Source organism: Vanessa tameamea, chromosome 16, assembly GCF_037043105.1.
Source record: "Vanessa tameamea isolate UH-Manoa-2023 chromosome 16, ilVanTame1 primary haplotype, whole genome shotgun sequence".
Lineage (NCBI taxonomy): Eukaryota > Metazoa > Arthropoda > Insecta > Lepidoptera > Nymphalidae > Vanessa > Vanessa tameamea.
This window is the reverse complement of record NC_087324.1, coordinates 10,280,931-10,305,109: the sequence shown is the minus strand read 5'-3', so window position 1 is coordinate 10,305,109 and position 24,179 is coordinate 10,280,931.

Genomic DNA, 24,179 nt, shown 5'->3' with positions numbered 1-24,179 from the left:
CCTGACGATGTTTTCCTTCACCGCCGAGCACGAGATGAATTAGAAACACAAATTAAGCACATGAAAATTCAGTGGTGCCTGCCTGGGTTTGAACCTGAAATCATCGGTTAAGATGCACGCGTTCTAACCACTGGGCCATCTCGGCTCTCGCGGCTCTTATATTGCTTATGTATTTAAAATAATTGTATCCAATTACAATTAAATTAATAATAAAAATTGTTAACGATGGTAACAACTAATAGATACAATAACTTATAAGGATGCCTTTCCACTGAAATGTTTGGTAACTTTTATATTTGCTATTTGCGTTTCTTTTTTTTTAAAAAAAAGAATATTAGCAATGCCCCAATTTAATTAAGAAATCTTCTGATAGTAAAAAAAAATTGTTTCCATTTTTATTGATCTGAATTAAAATAACTTTACGTAAACAAGCGTACACAAAGCAATACAAGTACTACATATTTCGTTATCTTTGATGTGCCGCCTAAAACGAACAACTATTACTATTAAAACGATCGTTGCTACTTATACGCATTGACAACACAGATATTGATATTTTATGAGCACTCAGCTTTATTTAAAAACAATTACACGAAACATTTGACATTTCAAACTTTTAAAAAAAATGTATTGCAAAACAAAAAAAAAGAAAAACAATCAATGCATTAAATCCGCAGTTCAGGGAGAGACATTTGATACATATTCATTAAAACCTACGAAAGATCAAACTCGTTGGAAGGACGCGGGAAGGTCGATCCGGTACAAATCTATTCGATGCACTCACAATAACAAACTTTATAAACATTATTTATATATGTATATTTAATCGTGTGTCTGACTGTTGAAATACATATGTAAGAAATGATAAAGTAACATAAGATAATACGTCACTTTGTTGCTTACCTATTCAGACGTTTGGTAAACTTTTAAATGTCCGGTTGTAATATAAATAATAAAATATGAAATAGCTTTTTATGGTTGATAATTTCATGTGTTTTGATATTTTTTATCGATTTTTTATTTGTCGCAATAGCCCAGTGAGCCAAGATGGCTCGGTGGTTAGACGCATCTTAACCGATGATTGCGGGTTAAAAAACTACTGTTTTTTTATGAAGTGAAGGTGAATGAAATTCTGCCATATGTGTATTCGTCGACCCGCATTGGAGCCGCGTGATTGGGTAAGCAAAACCACCACCTCAAAGGGAGAGAAGGCTTTAGTCCAGGAGTGGGATATTAACAGGCTCTTACTACAACTGGTACTAACAAGTTTATTTTAATTTGTCGAAATCCTTACATTATCTGACGCGACGTGCGACGTACGACATGATCGCATGTAAGGATACCACAGCCTGAGTAGTGGTCATAAACATCTAAAATTTCATACTGGAACAAAATAAATTTAATTTGTCCTATGATGTTTTAATGTCAGTAGTTTCTCAGTCACTTCTCCGGATTTTTCAATCCACTATATTAGAATAAACTTTAATACGATTACAATTAATAATATAACCACGTGGAATTTTGCCAAGAAAGATAGCTTTGCTTATTATATATTAAAAAAATATAATAACCTCAGCAGTAAAGTCTTACTTACTCAGTAGTAAGTAACAGACTTGACCAGGAGGAAGTTTTCAGAAAGCTATCAGCTGACTGAGATATCGTCATCGTCTGAGATGAGACCAATTGCTTATGAATATGTCGAAGACCGATTTAGTGATAAGTGACGTTTATCTTACAATAACAGTTGAACAACGGCTATCAAATACGTCAATGAGTACCTCTACCTTGACCATGTCATTGCGTCCCAGACGAGACAAAAAAGAAATTGCTAGCTGTACTGAAAATGCGTGGAAGAGCTTTGGGTAGTGAAAAGATCTTATGAAAATCAATCTTCCGCTCATGGTCATGTGTATCCTCCCTATTTTAACATATGGTTCCCAGACATTGTCTTTGACACTTCAATACAGATCCGCACACGTAGTTTGTCAAAGGTCAATGGAGCGTAGTATTCTGGGTACCTAACTATCAGAACGGCTTAAGAATAGTCCAATCTAATTAAAAACCCTGAAGCATCGATGTCACTCGGAAAGCTATATCACTGAAATAGACTGCGGAAAAATATGTACCCAATCCAAAACCACAAGCAAATGTGTCCCTTGTAGTCGCCGACATCGCGGCAAACCTTGACAGAGATAGTGAGATGAGCTGGATTTCTTCCAGAAGGATTCGTTTTGTATTACAAAAAATAGGTAATTGAGGATAAAGAAAAATAAGGGCTAATAATAAATAAATATGCTTTAGAATATTTACTTTTACACATATTTTCAAGCCGTCATTTACGAAAGCGTGCAATCAACTTAGATATTAAAATTCCAAGAAAATCTTGTATGAACTCGAAAGTCCCTTTCTTCGAAATTATTTTTCTTATTATTATTTATTTTATTATTTCTTATTAAAATATTTCTTATCGAATTGAAATAAGTCTTTTATCATTTATAACTCCTGTTTGACGAGGAAGTGAATTGACAAATTAGATATGAAGGTGTCAGTTTTTTTTTTAATTACTGATATTCCTCTTTTTCCTCTCAACTTAAGCTTGTTAAGAATGGGTACGACGATAGCCTGAATAAGGTACATCTGTTTTTGTTATTACACGTATTATTCCTTAACCACTATTTGCCAATTGCAAAGTTTATAACTAACTAAAAAATCTCCACACTACCAACAATAAACCACCAGTGGAAAATTACTAAAAATCTTTGTTAATATGGGTCAGATCATATTCATATATTATGATACTTAACGTATGTTAAGGAACTCCATTTTTGGACATGTAGAGTTTATTCCAAGGACTTACATCGGTTCTGACAATATGCCTGTTTCTGGTGCAGTTTTTTATTTATCGGTTTCGTGCAAAAAATTATATTGAATATTTATTATATTTTAGGTCGGACCATTCGGTCACCACTGCCCATATATATTGGCGATGTTTGAAATATTAACCATTCCTTACATAGATAAATGCGTGACCAACCAAGCCAAGATATGTGTCCCTTGTGCATGTAGTATCACTGGCTCACTTATCCTTCATATTGGAATACAAAAATACTAATTATTGCTGTTTGGTGGTTAAATATATGATGAGTGAGTGGTGCCTACGCAGACTGGCTAGCCCAAAGCCCCACCAAGTCAATATTTGAGTCTCAAATATTTGAGTCTCAAAATCTATTGATGTACAATAGTGCTAATAATAATTAAGATACTTTCAAGCGATTATTGATCACTATGTCCGCTGCATAATTGGTAACTCCGAACAAAAATTAAGATGGCGACCACATCAACCTAAGACAACAACTATTTCAATTTCACTAAATTGTCGGTCAAGTGATTTTTTGTTTTAATGCTCAGTTATATTTTGTATCTAATATTTAAATTAAGTTATGTTTATTACATAACGATTTATAGTACCTAAAATTTGATGCAAATTAACCAAAGTCTAGACAATCATTATTTACGCTGAATTTATTTAAACCACATATCATGTCTGTAACAGTTTACTAATTAACACGAAACAAAATTGACTAAATTATTTAAATTTTTTATTATAAATTCTAATTTGAACTAAGACAAATGTATGTAAATAGTTGTTATCATTTTTGTTAATTATTCATTCTGTCGGCGTTTTGTGATATATATTTTTATTTTTTACATTATCAATATTAGCACGCAACTGTGTCTAACATCTCACTGCTAATATTGTTAATCGGCTGTTAAGTATCAACTTAATAATATTAATTTAAAAAAAAAATAGATAAATTTTCCACAGTTGGCCTATGACCTCCTCCACTCTAGAATACAATTTTCGAAGCTTTTTCCACCACGCTGCTCCATTGCGTGATGGTTGGTAACATTGACACTTAACAGCTGATAAATATCCCACAGTTGGGCTATGACCTATACTCTAGAAGAGGAGATTCGAAGCTTGCTCCATTGCGTGTTAATATATACAAATGATTAGAATGGGAGTATTTCATCCAACAATTGCAGGTTCCCTCACGATGTGATCCTTCTCAACCAAGCACTATGTAATTACATAAAAATTCAGTGTTGCTTATACGGGATACGATTGTATGTTTTTTAACTATAAACAATCAAAAGAGATATACAGCAATGCAGTAAATGGTCACCACTTGCAAACCATTATGAACAGCTCTCGTGCACTGGTACTATAAAGCATCGAATATTTCGTTCGAAAGTCGTTATTATATTTATAGTTCCAGCGTGAAGCCAGGACGAATAGACAGTATACATAACAATATCCTTACAAGTTCAAGTTGAGTCTGGTCGCGGACGCCGTGACCGAATCGAACCTGCGATCATATATTAAGGTCCGCGGGAACAGGGATTAATGCATCATGCCGAGAGATTGCGCCTCTAGTGACAGCGGGAGACAAATATTAATATATTTAGTCTAAATAATATGTAAACAACTGTTTCTACTGTTAAATAATTGAGATAATTAATTAAAATGACTCTACCTCTATTTTGTAAGACCGGACTAATCACTACAAGTATAGGCCCTTAGCATCTCAATAAGCCGTTCGGTGACGGTTTTGATGAATATCAATCCAACGAAAGACATTTCTAAGAAGGTCTAGCATATTTCAGGATGGCCGTTAAAATATAAATATTTTAACTTGTAATGATAGAACCAAATGCCCCCAATTAATAGCATAGGTTAAAGCGAATGTTGATGCAAGAGTGTTTTAGGGATTTCTAATCAGGTTTTAGGTATGAAAAGGAGCCTATGTCCTTCCTTGAGGTTTAAGCTTATTTAATACCAAATTTCATCGAATTCGATCCGTTGTTGCATCTTATAACAATCAGTAAATAGATTTCTTCATTTATAATTTTAGTAAAATTGATATTAAAAGATTTCATGAAATGCAAAACTACATGCAAATACGCCGTTTACTTTTCCTTCTTTGACGCTTGATCTCGAATACTGTCATTTAACATTACCTTCTTGGTTTCTATACAAAAAATCATCTTAAGTAAAAATACTTATTGTAACAATTTATTCTATACTCCGCTTATAACTTTAAACCGCTGGCACTGTGACCGCTCATCAAATGCACTCGTCCCTCCCACCGCGTCGCTCTGAAGTAGATGGATTACAGTTTGGAACATTGGTTTCTACAACCATATTATAGTAGGTTATAACCATGGCTTTAAAGATTATTAAAAATTATAATCTGTGTTTTACAAAATGTCACTCACACACACCATACATAAATATAAGTACCTTCGTGTATGTAGTATTTTTGTTATAAATGAAGTGAATAATAAAATCAACCGCTTTTTTTTTGTTAGGTTTTTTTCGTAAATGGCATAAAAACATCGAGATAATTTTAGCGTTTATCATTTAAGTAATCGCACATCGTTAAAAATTATATTGCGATAAAACTTAAAAATCACTATTTTAATTTATTGAATATTCCTTTAAAGTTTATGAGACGTTCGATAAAATATATCCAAAATTATTTCAAGATAAATTATACATAACTTATAAATCAATAAAATACTTTAAATAATATTATTAAATAAAAAAAACTCCACCTAATTTCAGTTACTGTAGAGAAAAAGATTGTTGCACTTAGTATTAACACTTGCTTCGGAAATTCAATTCGGAGATTTTTCAACGGTTGATTCTAACTCTTATATCGGTAACATAAGATACAAATTCTATTAACAGACATCTAACATGCATTCTTTGTAAGTCGCTGAATCATTTCAGCGATAGACAGAGAAGGGATATAAAACATCTTGACTATAAATACAAAAGAGCGAGACGATGATATTTCTCTGAGACTACGTTCAAATGCTTGGCTAATGCAACCCGCGTCTGGGCCGTGACGAAGATTGATGGCTTCTCTTTAGCAGTTGAATGAGATGACTGAGAAAGGATAAAAGATAATTAACTTGGAAATTAGACCTAAGTTTAGAATCGCAGATAAAACTGATAAAAGTAAGATAGTATATAAACTAGTAATTGAATTCTTAGGAAGGTCGTTGAATCTTTCGTCGTCGTGTCGATGTTCTTAGTTCAGCGATAAAACATTTTATATTATAAGCTATTATTAAACCACACTTGTTAATAGATATGTATGGAATGAGACTTGTATCTGAATTTTGAACCAATTCATCTCGATCGATTGAGCTGGAGCTGGAAATTTTGGATACCTTTTAGGAATGGGCCCATACAATCTGATATCGTATTTTTGTCAATAAGTTCCTGAATAAAATCGTGTATTTATAAGGTTTTCTTCATCATATATTATTGAAATGGTTTTGTCATGAACATTGGTACATTTAAACTTGATAACTCGCCGCTAAATTTAAAGGGATATTTCACTTAGTGGTACAGCTTTGTGCAAGCCCGTCTGGGTAGGTACCACCCACACATCAGACATTCAACTGCCAAACAACAGGACTCATTATTGTTGTGTTACGGTTTAAAGGGTTAGGTTAGCTACAGGCACAAGGGTTATATCATCTTAGTTCCCAAGGACAATAATATATATAATTATGAAAAGGCTGTAAGGAATATTTCTTACAGCCTTTTCATAAACCATGGTCTATGGGCAGTGGTGACCACTTATCCATTGGCCTATTTGCTCGTCCTACGCCTACATATATAAAAAAAAGCACATCAACTTATAGAAATACAACAGATCGCCATCTAGCCCAGTGGAAATTGGATGTGACAGCAAAAAAACTATAAGAAGCTTCGCTTTTGAAATCGTTGGGGGTTCACAAATGCAATCGACATTTTGGTTTTTGGGATTCATTCCCTGTTGCGCCATTTTGAATTTATAGGTGAATTTTTCTTTTTTGAATAACTAGTTTATTTTCAAATTTATACAGAAATTGGTCATCACCAAAACTGTTGAGAATTTAATTTCCTACAATTTTTCCCAACGATTTCCATATGAAATTGCTACTTCCAATTTATCGATGTCAACGCCGTTTTTTATCTAATTCGACTGGGCTAATAACTATTCATATATCAACACAAGACAACATCTCACTGATTTTGCTATTATAGAATTAAACGATAAAACCATGCCACTAATATACGCGTATAATGGCTTAATTATTGACTCATTTGATTATATGTATTAAACAATATCGAGGATTAAGATACGCCTTACTTAAACAACTACTTCAACTCTAGGCTAAACTCCTTGAGTAACGATGCTGCGCTGAGATGGCCCAGTGGTTAGAACTCGTGCATCTTAACCGATAATTTCAGGTTCAAACCCAGGCAAGCACCACTGAATTTTCATGTGCTTAATTTGTGTTTATAATTCATCTCGTGTACGGCGGTGAAGGAAAACAATTGTGAGGAAACCTGCATGTGTCTAATTTCAACGGAATTCTGCCACATGTCTATTCCACCAACCCGCATTGGAGCAGCGTGGTGAAATATGCTCCAAACCTTCTTCTCAAAAGGAGAGGAGGCCTTAGCCCAGCAGTAGGAAATTCACAAGCTGCTTGCTAATGTAAAAAAAAACTATGCTGCATCTGGATAGACAGTCTTCAAGCAATATAATGCTTTTATTTATGGTATAGTTGGCGAACGAATGGAACAGGACTACCACCGCCATGGAAATCTGCAACACTGAAGGTATTGCAGGTGTATTGCCAACTCTTGAGGAATAAGCAGGCTCTTTTCTTGTGGGTCACAAGTCTTATCGGTTCAGAAAAACTACAAAAAGTTGGTTCCACAATTAGTTTAGACAACATACGTTTCTTTGAATCTAATACTTGCAATGTGTGTCTATAAATACTACATAACTATATATATATATAGTGTTTTTGTAATATTTATAGCCTATCAAATAAATCTACGGACAATCGATCTTAGTGGTAACCAATCAAAAAAGCACACGAAAACCTTTGGAGATTAAAAAAATATATTTAAAAAAAAATTATATTGCTTAGCTTAGTTGTAAGGAAAATAAAGTTATTGGACTATTTCGAGAAAATTCTACTGATAAACTCATTACTTAACCAATTAGACATTGACGAAGTCTGTGATTACAGCAATGTATATACAATTAATGACTACAAAGTTGCGTCTTGTGTTTATAATCACACTTGTTGAAAGCAAACAAGGTCTAAGCCAAGGTCACATAATTAATTATTGATTAATTTAAATTATATTTCCAATATGTCATATGATAGATCAAGAATTGTGTAATTGGAACCTGTAAACGCTCCACTGGTGCTTCATCGCTGCTTGAGGAGATGACTTGGAGTATGTTACACCACGCTTCTTCAATACGGATTCGAAGATACACTTGTGTATTGCGTTCGATACGATAGATTTCCTTATCATATTTAACGACGAGCAAGAGATAAATTATAATGTAAATTAAGCACGCGAACACGAGTAACCAGCATCGATGCCTTTGGACCAACTTAGCTCTTAATATTGCCTTCATTTGTTTTAAATAGTATTATCCCTTCAAATTCAAATGTAATGGTATAATTTACAATTAAAGATTTAAGAGAAGTTCGTTCCTGAATTTTGAGGCAATTATCATATTAACAGAGAATAGACATTTTAGAATACTATTAAATATAGAACAAGATATTGCCAATGGAATTTAAACTCAATGGAAAGCACAAATAGTTCACATAGTCCCTTAGTTCAATAGTCCTTGCATCCACAGGTATCGGGATAGCACAAAGCCTGTACACCGTGTAAATGCCAAAATATATACTTCACTTTTTTATTTTTATTTTATTTTAAATGAATATACATTTTATTTATATTGTACTGTATTAAAAGCGATGTAACAAAAACCCTATTGGATTTATCCGTACATCGGTATTCGTTGCCAACACTTATAGACTTAAAACTATACAATAATAACAAAATAAAATATTAAAGAAACAAAAAGCAGGTACATAGCAAATAAATAATGTTGCAATTAATTGTTTGTTTATTTTTTTCATAAAACAGCGATAAGTAAATTGTCGCTGTGACTATTCATTAACCGGATTAGAACAACATCGTTTAGTATAGCGTATACAGGTGTTCCATTTATTGTATTAATTATTTTATATTTGCAAAATATACATCGAGTTTTTTCTTAATGTTTTTTTTACATTTATTTCCAGTTTTAAATTATAACTTGCCTTAGAAATTACTGAACACCTGCCGTATCACCCGGAAGTTTATATCGTTTTCAACTACAGCGTTCGCTTTTTTTATATAAGCACTCTGTAACGCTTGTTGACCCTCGTTTTAAGTTTTCACCCTGCGGAAGAGTAGAAACATTTAATAATACTAAAAAAAAATTTAATACATTTTATTCTATACCAAAACACAAAGTTACTCTGAACAAATTAAACATCATATAAATGTGATCTTATTACTAAAGAACGATCTCTTCAAGGCAACCTAAGGGCGAAGGAAATTGTCTAGTGGCGACAAAGATACATACATAATATACTCGTATATACTAAGATAGACATAGTATTATAAAACATACATACCTATTAAATATGCTAGTTAAAAAGAATGACATTACAAGCGTTCTGAACACAATAAAAAATAAAAATAAACTAATTTTAATTCGATTAAAGCTTTTAGAAATTTGCTAGCACACACAGTAGCTATGGTATGACTAACGAAATCTAGAAACAAGCATTCATAAGATTTCTAAACATACGCTTAAAAATGTAATAATTTTACAAACGTATACAGAACATTAGTTAAATATAACGATTTAAATTCTTAATCCGCAATTATAACACGACTTGATTAGGTTGTTACATCCGAATACGAAACGCGTTAATAACACACACATCTAAACTCGTGTGTAGACAGCGTCAAGAAGACAAAAAGTTCAAAGAAGGCAAACCTCACTCTCACCAACATTGGGTTTTGGTCTAAGTGTTAAGAAAAACATTCTTCGGGCTTTTTTTAAATCTACTTTTATTTAAAAAATACTTTAAACATTTATGATATTTATTGGTTTATTTATTAAACATAACTTATTGGTTATCGCCTTTTGCTCAATTTTAGAATGCTTAAATTAAAAAAAAAAAACGAAAGCCGTGACTGAACAAACTATATGCCCAATGTTATGTTATAAAAAGTTTATTTACCAGATTTTCGTTCAATAATTTCATCTAAAAACAAGCTGGTTTCATTACAACGTTACTCTTTACCGACCAGCACTAGCTGATTTATAAACGGAAATAAATCACGTAAATAGCCAGTGGCGTCCACTTGCGCTCAGTGGGTTCGAACCCGCAATATTCAGTCAAGAATCGCGTGATGTCCGTAACCATAATTATTCAAAAGCGTATCGTTAAACAAGTCACAAAGTCTGGAAATTCGCTGCACCTCTTGAATTTTCACACTTCAATGTGATCCTTCACTTATAGTCCTGACGACATTTGTTGCTGCTTACGTTAACATTTCTCGGAAAGGCCTCGTGTTAATAAGCGCTATACTCGTGCAAAAACAATCGGGTATTGGGTATTTTGGATTTGTTTTAATTATAACTTAAATTTATGTTTATCTATATATAAAATAACAAGTCCTGACTGACTGATTCATCATCGCCGAGAGTAAACCATTAAAGTTAGGGCCTTGAAATTTGGTGAGTAGAATCTTTTTATTGAGTAGACACCCACTAAGAAAGGAATTTTGGTAATTCAACACCTAAAGGGGTGAAATAGGGGTTGAACGTTTGTATGAAAGACCGTCATTTTTTAAGTTAGGAAAATAAAAATAAATTTTTGAGATACTGATTAAAAATGAGTAGATATGTATTTAAGCGTTTCTGGATTGTTTACCTCTAAAGGGGTGAAATGAGGACTGAAAGTTTGTAGGAAATACCGTAATTTTTGAAGTTAGAAGCATGAAACTTTATTTTCGGGCTACTGATTAAAAATGAGTAGATACGTATTTAAGCGTTTCTTGATATTTTATGTCTAAAGGGAAAAATAGGTGTTGACATTTCGTATACAGGTTAGTCTGGAAGTCCGTCATTTTGAAATTAGAAGCTCGAAATTTTATTTTTGGGCTACCGATTAAAAATGATTTGATTCTCATTTAAGCGTTTCTGGATATTCTAACCTAAGGGCTGAAATACACACCAATGTGGTATACAAAGAGGTCTTAAATTTACGTAATATTTTAATTTAATTTGTATTCATATTCATACGCGAGCGAAGCCGTGGGTAACAGCAAGTACATTATAAAATATCTTGTCTTTAAAGTTTAAATAATACTGTTCCAATTGCATAATCAGATTAATATTTTAAGAACTTTTGATTGATCGTTTACTTCAATACGTAGTATATGGGCAAATAATCCACTGTTAATTATCATTAATTATTAATTATCATTAATTATAATTATCATTCAGAGCCGAGATGGCCTAATGGTTAGAATGCGTGCATCTTACCAGGTGATTGCGGGTTCAAGCCCAGGCAAGCACCACTGAATTTTCATGTGCTTAATTTGTGTTTATAATTCATCTCGTGCTCAGCAGTGGGAAATTTACAGGCTGTTAATGTAATATAATATAATTCTCATTAATCCAAATACTACTTTACTAATCTAGGAGTCTAGGATATTATGCCCCAAGTACGTATAATGAAATGGCTGACAGATTCATCCAAGCAGAATAAACCGATATACTCTTATACCATAGATGTTTAGGGGTGGAATTATTGATGAGTGGGTGTTACCCATCCAGGTGGGTCTGTATAAAGACCTACCACCGATAAATAACTTATTTTAATTTTTGCATCTCATAAGTAATATTTTAACAATTGCCTCAGTGTTTTGGTTTAAGTCAAATTACCTATTATGATATCTTTAAAACACATTTTTCAAACTAGTGACGTATGATACTATATTGTGTGAGTAAACAGTGGTATTACCAGTACGTATCGGTTGAAGTTTACGGTTACAGCAAGTGGGGATTTCGAAATAAGCCCGCTAAATAATATACTACGGTGGAAATTTTCCAAAGGCCAAATATGTTACCCAGCTACTAATTTTAAATTGAGTTGATGGCATCATATAGAATAAAAAAAATGCATTTTATGATTCGAATAGCTGTGCGATAACCGCGTGGTCACGTGATACATGTCATCGCTGGCTGGTGAGCCAGCTCATGACCACGACAGGTGCAACTTTGGCGAAACGCAAGTCAAAATAATAAAAAGGAATGATCACGGTATAACGTACGATATGGATACCATACATCACAGAAAATTAAAGGGTTCCGCATCATATTTGTTATATTGTTGTATTGTTAGAGTAAAAGTGTAATTAAAAAGAACACTTAATCACAATATTACAAATTTAACGAGATTTTAAGAACAAACCAAAGTAACTTTTAATAATAATTATGAGATAACAATCATTGATTGATCAACCGGCATTGTAGCAGTGTGTAAATTTCCCACCGCTGGGCTAAAGCCTCATCTCCCTTTGAGGAGAAGGTTTGGAGCATATTCCACCACGCTGCTCCAATGCAGGTTGGTGGAATACACATGTGGCAGAATTTCGTTGAAATTAGACACATCCAGGTTTCCTCACGATGTTTTCCTTCACGGTCGAGCACGAGATGAATTATAAACACAAATTAAGCACATAAAAATCAGTTGTGCTTGCCTGGGTTTGAACTCGAAAACATCGATTAAGATGCACAATTCTAACCACTGGGCCATCTCGGCTATATACGATTTGATTTAGTCTAAACGTGGCATACTCCATTGCTAAATCGTACCATACAATCCGTATAAAATCCGTTTATAAAAGACTGGACTAAATAAAATTTCTAATTTGATAAGAATGAATAAATATCATCTTGTAAACATACGTCTAAAAATCTTACTATTAACAAGACAATATACGTATTAAAAAATAAAATCATTTAATTTTAATATAATACGACTTGCATGTAAAATTTGTATGTCTGACTTACGTGCCACTACGATACACAATGATTCTGTATATATAAAATATACCCACTGCAGTATTTGAATTCTACGTGCGCGCCGAGTCGTGTTTAATTTGTAGTAAGAACGTATCAGACCAAGGCTTGTTGATCCCTTGCACCTCACAAGGCAGCAGCCGACTGGACCGGTCGTCCTTGCGGCGACCACTCTCAGTTTCCCCGGTACAGTAGCCTATCAATAGACGGGACAGTGTAACGTGCTGAATCGACGCTTAGCTTTTACGTAATCAGTTAATTGGATGGAACTAATCCTTGGCAATAGTAATGTATTATTATTTTATAACGCGGTATACTTTTTTAAGACATAATTACATATATTTTAAGAACTAGAAATTCAACGTTTTAGATTGTACAGCATTATCTACTAACCCAAAAATATTCGTCAATTAGTTTTTGAGTATGGTTAGCAAAAATAACTTATGCGATAGTATAACCTAAGACTTTAACCTTAAGATTTATTTTATATCGACAACATTATTTTCTACAAATAATATATTTTTTTTTTTTAATTTGTAAGCCAATGCGCAGAGACTAGATGTTCATCTTAATCAGAGATTTAAAGTCCAAATTTAAGGAAAACGTAGAGTGGAAACGAGCCTGGATGATTCTGCCACATGTGTAACCAACAACTCGCGTTAGATCAGCGTGGTGGAATAAGCTCCAAGCTTTATTAAGGGGAGAGGTTACTTTTATTCAGACATTTTTTTTAATCTATATTTATATTCTACATTATAGAGTATGTAGCGATTTGAATTTAATTTAATAAAAAAATTAGAAAACTTACGATAACATTGCGTCTCGATCGGTCTATATATTTAATAAAAACTAATATACCATATAATTCTGACAAAACAAAGCTTTTTTTAAACTGGTATATTATTATTATAGGTATTCATGCGTTTTATAAAACATATATAAAACCACACGTTACACGATCTAATTTATTATAAATTTATATTAATATATAAGTACTTATCCTTTTTATGTCTGGATGTATTTTACGCTTTTTACAATTTGATGATATTTGGTATGAAGTAGGTTTAAATCCCAAGGACGTATGCTACCTTTTTATACCTAAAACCTACGACAAAGCGGGTGAATCTACTTAAAACTAGTTAAAAATAAATGCCTAATTATACCAATACCGAAGTTCTTGCGTGAACATATTGTTGAGAAAAAGTAAAGTATAATTCTAGTCATCGTGCCAGGTGGGCGGTTATGGGAAGTCAATCGGAAATGCTTCCTTGCCAACTGTATACGTTACTTACTCGTATGTTAAAAAAAATTATAAAGCCGGACAAAGCTGACCATCCGCTATGACAAAAGCATTTAAGCGAATTTCACGCTATACATAAATAAAATATTGGTCATTTTTATATTACGTCACAAATAAGATATAGCTCAGCCTCTCTGGTCTAGTGGCTAGATATGAGGTCACAAATCCCGAGGTTCTGGGTTCCCAAGTCAAAGTTATTGGGTAAAGTAAAGCGTAAAGCCGTTGGTCTTGCATTATTATTTTTATGACATAGATTGGCGAACGAACATATGGGCCACCTGATGTTAAGTGGTCACCACCGCCCATAGACAATGGCTCTATAAGAAATATTAACCATTCCTTACATCGCCAATGCACAAACAACCTTATGTCCCTTGTGCCTGTAGTTACACTGGCTCACTCACCCGTCAAACCGGAACACAACATTACAAAGATGAGTGGGTGGTACCTACCCAGACGGGCTTGCACAAAGCCCTTCCATCAACTAAACTTGAACTCTGTCCTGTCGTGTTGGATTTGCCGTTCGATAGGATTATGAGATTGACGAAACAGTGAGTGCACCTGTGCTTTCACACACACAAGAACATCGTCAAGATAATATAAATATTTGAAGATGTTTTATATTTGCTATAATCATATATTTAAACAATGACATAAGACTTAAAAAAGTAAAATATTATTATGAATACAGTAATCCACTTACATATCTATACATATAATAAAATTGGATTGTCTGTTTGTAATATTAAAATAACCGCCTTTTACTAAATGCATATATATGTATACACGGTACATATACCAAAATAACTACTATCTGTCAGTCTATCTGTCTATTTGTTCCGGCTAATCTCTGGAAAGGCTGGACCTATTTTGACGGGGCTTCCACTAGCAGATAGCTGATGTAATAAGGAGTAACTTAGGCTACAACAATAACTTTTTATTAAAATTTGGGGGGTGAAATTTGACTACATGCTTAGTTTTCAAATATCCAATAAAACAAGACGTTTGTGTAGTTTTTTTCGCAGACTATCGTATCCGTGCCTTAATCAATTTCTTTTCATTCTCTCAGTTTTCTTACCTTCGTTAAATCTGTACGTTTAATGAATTTTTAACAACCTCTAAATAATAACTTTACAAAAATAAATCAATTCAAAAAAAGCAGACGGACATTAATATTGCTTGTATCAAAATTTTATATTACAAACATTAAATACTAACCCAATCACATTTTTGCCCGTGAAGTAAAATGAGCATGAATAATACCGTCACGGCGGTGACTTTATCTGGCTCTAAACAAAACACTAGTTGTCTAATTGAGCGCTGTCGAGCTAACCGAAGCGACGAATAATTGCGCTTTTTGGAGCTCGCTATAGGCAATTACACCTCGGGTTTCTCGTCTTCGGAGAGTCTTAGTGTGGATAAGTATCTATAAAATTTTACAAACAAACTTCTGAATTAAATATACACATTATTTAATAATACTTAAAAAAAGAGCCTTAAATACTCGCAACATTTGAATGACAATACGATATCAAAAATCAAAATTAACTTTATTCAAATAGGCTTAAAGCATTTTTATATCGATATTTAGGTAATAATTTAACGTGAATCTACCACCGGTTCGTAATTTTCTAATTCTACCGTAAGAACCGGTAAGAAAGTCGGTCAGTATCTTCTCCTATTCATCGTTCATATATAAATTCAAAAATGAAAATCAAAACATGCATTCAAGTATTCGGGTACTTTTGAATCGTAATTTTACAGAATTTTAGTAAATGTAAAGGCGGCAAGAAACTCAGTAATTACTCTTTGCCAACACTTGTACAGCAAATAATAATCACATACAATTAAATTTATGTATCCGGTACGAAAATTAACTGCTATCTATCATCGAAATAATTTCGTAAAGAATAATATTTATAAAAAAGAAATAATATTTTTAAAAAATAAAAAAAATTAATAACATCTTAACGTCAATTTCAAATTTATTAAAATTATTTACTTCCTGTTCTCAGCCATATACATTAACTCACTTCGTATTTCACTCGTGTAATGTCGAAAACCGACTTACGGTGTTATTCTAATGCGTCGTTTAAGTTTTTTACATAGTCAATATCGCGTATGACTCTCTGAAATTTCACGATAATTTTCAGCGGTGAGTTTCGAGTTCGATCTTATAGAATAGGTATGCTGGTCGCCGCGGCTCAGTCATTGATGCGGTTGACTGAATGTGGGATAAGCTAGTATATTAACACATGTATCACTCTGCATCAGCGACCTGTCTAATAGACATTAATAAAATAAATTACAACGAAACCATTTCTTCTTATGAAAAAAGCTTTAAGCTATTAATCACAGACATTCATTTTAAATGACATATTGTATCTTGGTCAATGAACCGAATACGTTTTTATTATAAAAAATATGTGAAATTTTATAATACTAGTGACCTGCCCCGGCTTCACTCGGGTGTAATTTACTGATGAAGAAAATGATATGATATAAATATAATTTATACCAACTCACTCAGGTATAAAGAAGTGCTCAACAAAAGTAAAGAAAAATTTAGAATGCTATCGTTAGTTCCAGAGATTGCAAACACACAAATAAACAAATTTTACTAATTTATAATATTAGTACAGATCATCATCATCCTCCTGCCCTTATCCCAATTTAACTCGGGGTCGGCGCAGCATGTCTTCTTCTTCCATACTTCTCTGTCGGACGTCATCTCACAAGTAACATTCTTTCTAACCATATCGTCTTTCACACAATCCATCCATCGTTTCTTGGGTCGTCCCATACCTCTATATCCATCCACATCCATGCTCAAGGCCTTCCTCACAACATGATCCTCATTCCACCGCATAAAATGCCCATACCATGACATCCGGTTTCCACATAGCTTCTCGATTTTCATATTAGTACAGATACATATAAAATTAAAATTTTGTATTTATAATAATCGATGCAATTCTAAATTTAATAATTCATATTATTAGAATGTCCACAGTAGAGCTAGTGAAGTGCATTGTCTGCGCTCCGATCACTGTAAACGCGCTGAGTATACACTGGAACACATCTTAGATGAATCTGGAACATAAATTGTTTCAACTTTTTTTTTTTATTTCTTCTGTATTTTTTTATAGGTTACCGGTGTCATTACTCATGGTGATATTGTCGTAATAAACAAAACAATGTTTATTAACTCTATGCACTTTTACGTAATTTTTTTTATCTTTTCATTTCATTTTAATTTCAATTATTTTTATTTTTATTGGGATTTACAGATATCGGCCCGTGTCAATAAAAAAAAAAGACCACCGAAATTTCTTTTCATCTGTACACACACAGCTACCGTGTTCTCGGTCCAGTTATTGACCTCTTTTTCACTTTTTTACCATTTTTTGTTACTCATCTAATAACGTGGTATTTGGAAGATTAATATACGGACGTTAATGCATATCATTACTTAGAGTGGTTCGTCTTACGCGCTACAATGTATAGTGACGGCTCACTGACCAGTTTAACTTGAGCCACTGGTATGTTTTAGTCACTCATTTATTTTTGGTTCATTATATAAAAATAATTAGAAAATATATTTTTTTTGATTTTCCTTCTTTTTTTAATTTATTCGATTGCTATAAATTGTAGTTTAGCCTATAACCTTGGCATTAATTATCTATGTAGCAATTTGAGTGACAGTTGATCGAATTGTAGTCGTAATAGCTCAATTAAGAAAAAAAAACAAATTCATTTATTGTTTGCAGTATTTTTACGCATGTGAACTTATGGATGTATTTATTTGGAATACTAGTTATTCATTTGCATATTTTATTCATTTGCATATCCATGACATTTTATATAATATTAAATAAGAGACTGTAGCTTCAATTGTCTTATTAGTAAATACATTTAGTATTGTAGAGTACAATATTGCCTACAAACAAGAGACAAATATTTGATAATGGGTATTTCATGCTAAGCAATCTGGTATAACATTTTTACTATTCTATTCTGTTTACACTGACTCACTTGTCCAAGCTGGATATTACATATTATTATTAAACGTAGTAACTTATAAAATAAAATTTTATTTCACTTTGTGATTGTATTATAGAATTTTAGATAAAAGATTTAAATATATATATATTGGCGTTTAATGTGTACTTGTTTGTGTCAGAACGAGATGCAATATATAAGTTTAGTGAGTAGTTAAAGGTATAGTGCAAATTAATCAAAGCAAAAAGTATCAAAATCGCAGTATGCTTCATTCAAGTACGATCTTTCAAGGACTTTTGTATTTCTTTAAAAGATTAAATTAAATTTGTAATGAAAATTCTACTTTGAAAGAGCTGCGGAATAACTCAGTACGTTACACTTTTTATTTTTTTAATAAAATAAATGTCTTAATAATTTAGACCAAGATCGAAAATAAAAAAATATATATATTTATATTTTCATATTAGTTTACAATAACATTCATATATTGAAATGAAAATACAACGAATACTTCACAATTAATATTCGCTATAATATTTTTGAATCCAACAATTGTTACTTTCAAAGTATTGAAATCAAGTGCTAAGTTTATTGACTCCGGAAATACCAATTGCTATGTAAGCTGCCTTTATAAAAGAGCGATTACACAAAAATTCACAGTCGATACAACTAAAAATTCGTGTGAAGGGACTATAGGATTTATCTGACAATATTCTGATTTGAATCACGAATGTATTTTTATAATTTTATATTAAATAGCTAGCATATATCGCAAGTGCGTTAACTTTGCAAGTGCATGTGTCAGTGCATATCTGTTTATTTTTTAAATAAAAACATAAAAAAATAACTAGAATTTTGAGTAACGGAATGCAAATTTCTGTAATTTAAGATTAACAAATAAAGCAAAAGTAAATTTAACGTGGATACCAAGTTATACTGGTCAATAAAAGTGAAACGTAAATAGTGTGGTCAAATGTAGAGCTCTCGTGATTTGCTCTGTGGTTTCGTTAGAACATAGAAAACGTCATAAATGACATCAAAATGATTTAAAACATTTTGTTTTGTGTATGTGTAAGCTATAATAATGCGAGTACTGTCCGCATGGAACTTTTATTGGAATCGTTATTCTGTGGTGATTTCCATAGATTGTGACGTTTACATAACGCATGCGCCATTATGCTGCGCAAAGAGAGCGGAGAATGGAGGAAATGCATATTCGAAGGTTGCTATCAAATTTAAATTTAGCTGGACATGTACAGATAGCATAAATATATTCATACATACTTACAAACAAGTAAGATTATTTATTGGCCCTGTTTTAACTGACTACAAGCAGTTAACTTAAAGATACATTAAAATTAAAAAAATAATCTTAAATTTGTCAAAATGAAGAATTTTGTAGATTTTTTTGGAAATATTTTCTTTAAATCTAGTTTTATTCTTAGTCTTAAGTCTTATTTTAAATTTAACAATAAACATTTTAATATTTATAATTAATATATTAATAGCGTAAGCCGATTTTGTCCCAGTGATTATGGGACGACAGCTGCACATACAGAATCGGTTATGGTCTCGTTTTGAAGAGCTCCAGGCTTCATATAGATGTGCAGAAAAATAAAGAGGATTCTTGATTGCAATTTACTAAACTGTTACGATTAAACAAAGACTAAATTTTAAAGAGCGGTACTACGGTTTCAATGAAAAAAAAAAGGAAAAACGTAAACACATGAAGTAAATTGTTTTCGACATTCTCCAATTCTAACTGAACTAATGTATACTATTTGATATTAAAAATGTTATTTAAAAGAGGTTTCATCATGTTGGCGCCAAATGCAGATGAGTGACTTGCAGTTTACAATGAAATGAAATCAAAACAAAACCTGTCATAGGATTCGAAATTGCTAATAATCTTTTGGATAAACACGAAGTTTCGCGGGAAACCCACTAGTATTTTTTAATAATAGTAGAGTGAATATGTACCACCTGATATTCTCCTTGCTATCGGTAGATTAGCTCACGACGTATCTTAAACGAGTGCACTCTATTCCATTTATTCCATAACCCAACTGAACGGCAAATTGGAAGATTTCAAACTTAGGACCAATGAATTTACGTGCTATCAAAGGCCCAGCAATGTTGCTATATGATGCTAAAAAATTGTCAAATACAAATTCAAATTTGTAACAGAAACACCCAGTAAATATAGTATCGCCTGGATCGAACTCAAAATCTCTAGATCTGTACTTTTATAAGCTAGCCATTAAACCGAAGGCCTACGCGATATCAAACCTACTTAATACTGAATATTTGCAAATAATAAAATTGAAAATAAAAAGTCCCGCTCAGTTTCTTTCGCCGGTTCTTCTCAGGTCAGGTTATTTAATTCTCCGAACAACCACCGGGTTGTGTTTAATTTGACAATCAATATTGAAAGGTTTGAGATTTGGTTTGATTTGATTTGACTAACAAATATAAACAACACGTAATACATCTTTGAATGTAATTAACAGATGAGAAATAATATCACAAATGAGATTCAAAGATTAGACACAAACAAAAAACAATTATTTATATAACACGAAGATCATTTAAAGAAAAGGAAGTAAATAAACCTTTATAAACCTCAATAGCGCACCTATTCTCAATCCTTAGGCTACTGTCACACCCATTGCTGGTACAAGTATTTCACTTAACTGAAAGAAAAATTAGGAACATTATTAATTGAAAACTATTATTAGGTATTATCAGTATATTCTATTTTTTAAATACATGTTAAGCACAGCCTTCACACTACGGTACTTAAGTAACGGAATATTAGCTTAACCGCCACAAATTGTGATGCATCGCCGAACCAGTAGTCCGTGAAGAGAAGATTCACTAAGCCAAATCTTGATATTTCGAGTGCAAATAAGCAATGTATCCGTAATAAATATATTGTGTTTATAATTTGTTTTTATCTTTTTTTTTTCCACATGTATATTCGAATGCGTTACGTCTTACATCTTGTCAGTCTACGTATCGCTTGTAGTTTTATTATTTTTAATTCTTACCTTTTGAAAAATGCAAAGGTATTTCATCATACAGACACCTGTCTGTTGTAATATTTTGTAGTTATTTCCATACGGCATATATTTTATGATCACTAATAATTTTATTAAAATATAAACATATTATCTTTTTAGGTCTGTTTAGGGTCTACGTATACGTATTCGCCCTGGTCGTTATTAATGTCAAATTTCATTAATTTCAATCAATCCACGGGTTCGATCGTGATGAGGTAAAAAACGAAAATAAAAACTTGAGAATTAATCATATTTGATAATATGGTACCTATATATTAACATTATTAGCGAACAGCGGTGGGGAATAACCTGAAGTTCAAATATTGAGATACGGTGAAGATGTAGGCAACTTGGTAAATATACGATATTGTCTTGATGTAAATGGATATTTGTTTAAATGACACACTCTCTCTGCCTGCCGTTTTGTACCTATGAGATGGACTAGGCACTATCCTATTTTATATTAATGACAACATGAAAAAAATACTTGAAGATTGATTTGTAATTAAGTAGTGGAAGCATAACAAACAAACAAACTTACATTCACATTTATATATTAGGTATATAAAAGTATCGTATTGTTTTTTTTTTAAATAGAATGTAAATATTTTAAGGACGTTTAATTTCTTTGAATAAAACAACTTCCAATGCAAGTTTTTTTTATTTTTATAATAGAGGTTTTAGACATTTTCAATTAAAACTTTAATAGAGATATTTTATAATAGAAGGAAAAACTGTTACTGTTTTCTTAAGACAAACTGTATAAATACCAAAACTTGACTATAACCTCCGTCCCATCAATATATTACTTGGACTCTGGGTTATGAATGAAACCTTATGCGGTACACTGTTCCATAACGAATTTGAACCCGTAAATTTAAATGACATCTGCGTGTTCTGTCCACTGAGAACAGCACCCCTGTAAAATAGTTCACCATTAAAAAAGTACCTTAGGGATATTTTAATCGAGGCAACTTTATACGTCAGAAACGTTTCTTCAAAATGCTACGTATGAAAACGTTGCAATCGACCTTGAACTTTTATCTCAAGCCAAAAAAGTTTTCTATGGTCTATATCTATATAAAAGATTATATTAAAATTCAATATTTTTATTCTATGATAGTATCTTTCTAGTTTTATCGTTTTTTATATGTTTGTGATATTAAAATATGTATTTATTGTATAACTGTAGCGAAGTGTATATCTATTAGAAAAAAAATGATACGAAGACAAACTAAATGGAAAAGTCGCAGAATGGATATGTGTGTATATATTTTAACGACGTTTGTGATTTTTTCAATAGAGAGGAGCATTGATTTGAATTCAATCTACGATCTTATTAAAATGTATTCATTTATTCGTGATAAACTTCTTTATTATGAAAAGCAACTTATAAAGAAAATGCAAGCAATTAACTGGAAAAGGTAAAGTTAAAATAAGTTCAATTTTTTTTTATTCTCTGTAGCGATTTGAACAAAGTAAGTTAGTAAACATACTTATAATATCACACGCACCAAAATCGGCTATTTGACAATGCGAAAAATAAAGTGTCAATTATTGTAATCAGTATATATTATGAGTTTAAAAATGGTTATTTACTAACGAAAGTTGAAAATAATAATCAATTTATTCAAAAATCCATAAATAAAAATGCATTTCTTTAAACGTTTGTAACGTGACACAAAACGTTCCTGATTGGTCGGATTTATGATGACTCCACTTGCTTGTTAACCTCATTTGTCTACTGTATGTGGATTATATGTGCCACAGATTACAATACAGGCAAGTGACGTCACCGACCCCTGTGCAGCACCATATTGTCAAAGTAGCGTTTTCACGCGCTATTTAAATATGGAATTTTTAATTTGATATTTTTCAGCAATATGTACTAGAATTAAAAAAAAACAACTTTTACTAGGTTCCTTAGCCTCTACTAAATAATATAAAATGGATTTTAAAAATCAGTCAAATAGCCTATTGCGAGTAAAATTTCAGCTCAACAAGGCATCGTGTAAGACAAGACAAATAATAATACCTCACTAATGAATGATCTTTTTTTAAATATTTTTAAATTTTTAGCATATTGGCAAATGGCGAGTGATCAACACCGTCTATAGGCATTGGTACTGTAAGAAATATGCATCATCCCTTAGGTATATTTATAATACGCCACCAAGCTTGGAAACTAAGATGTTATGTCCCCTCTAGTAACACTGGCTCAATCTCCCTTCAAAACGGAATAGTTATACTAAGTATTGCTGTTTGACGATAAGTAAGTGATAAATCGGTGTTAATAAACATTACCTTAATCTTTCTTAATCAGTATTAATTTATAAAAACAGCTCCACATCAGCTGTTTCAGAAGTTAGCGCGAACATACGTGCAAATAAACACTGTAGTGATATACTTCTTGTGATAATTCGGATACATGTTTTTTATTCGATACCTTTTAGTTAATTTGAAGTTAAATACAAGTAGTTCAAGCATCTCGTCCCAAGTAACTTCAAGATCGTTAAATGCAACGATCTTAATTTCGTTCGAGCCGTGACACCTCAGTGGTAGAACGCGTGATTTTAAAACGAAGATAGCGGATTTAAACCCGTGCAAGCGTAACTGAAGTTTCCTGTTAAGGACACTTATAAACATTTTATTCATTTCGTATTCGGCGATGAAGGAAAACATCGTGCGTGTCGAATGAAAATTTGTCACCAACCCGTATTGGTACAGCGTGATGGAGTAAGGTCCGAGTTTTATCTTCAAGAAGTGGAGTTATTTTAT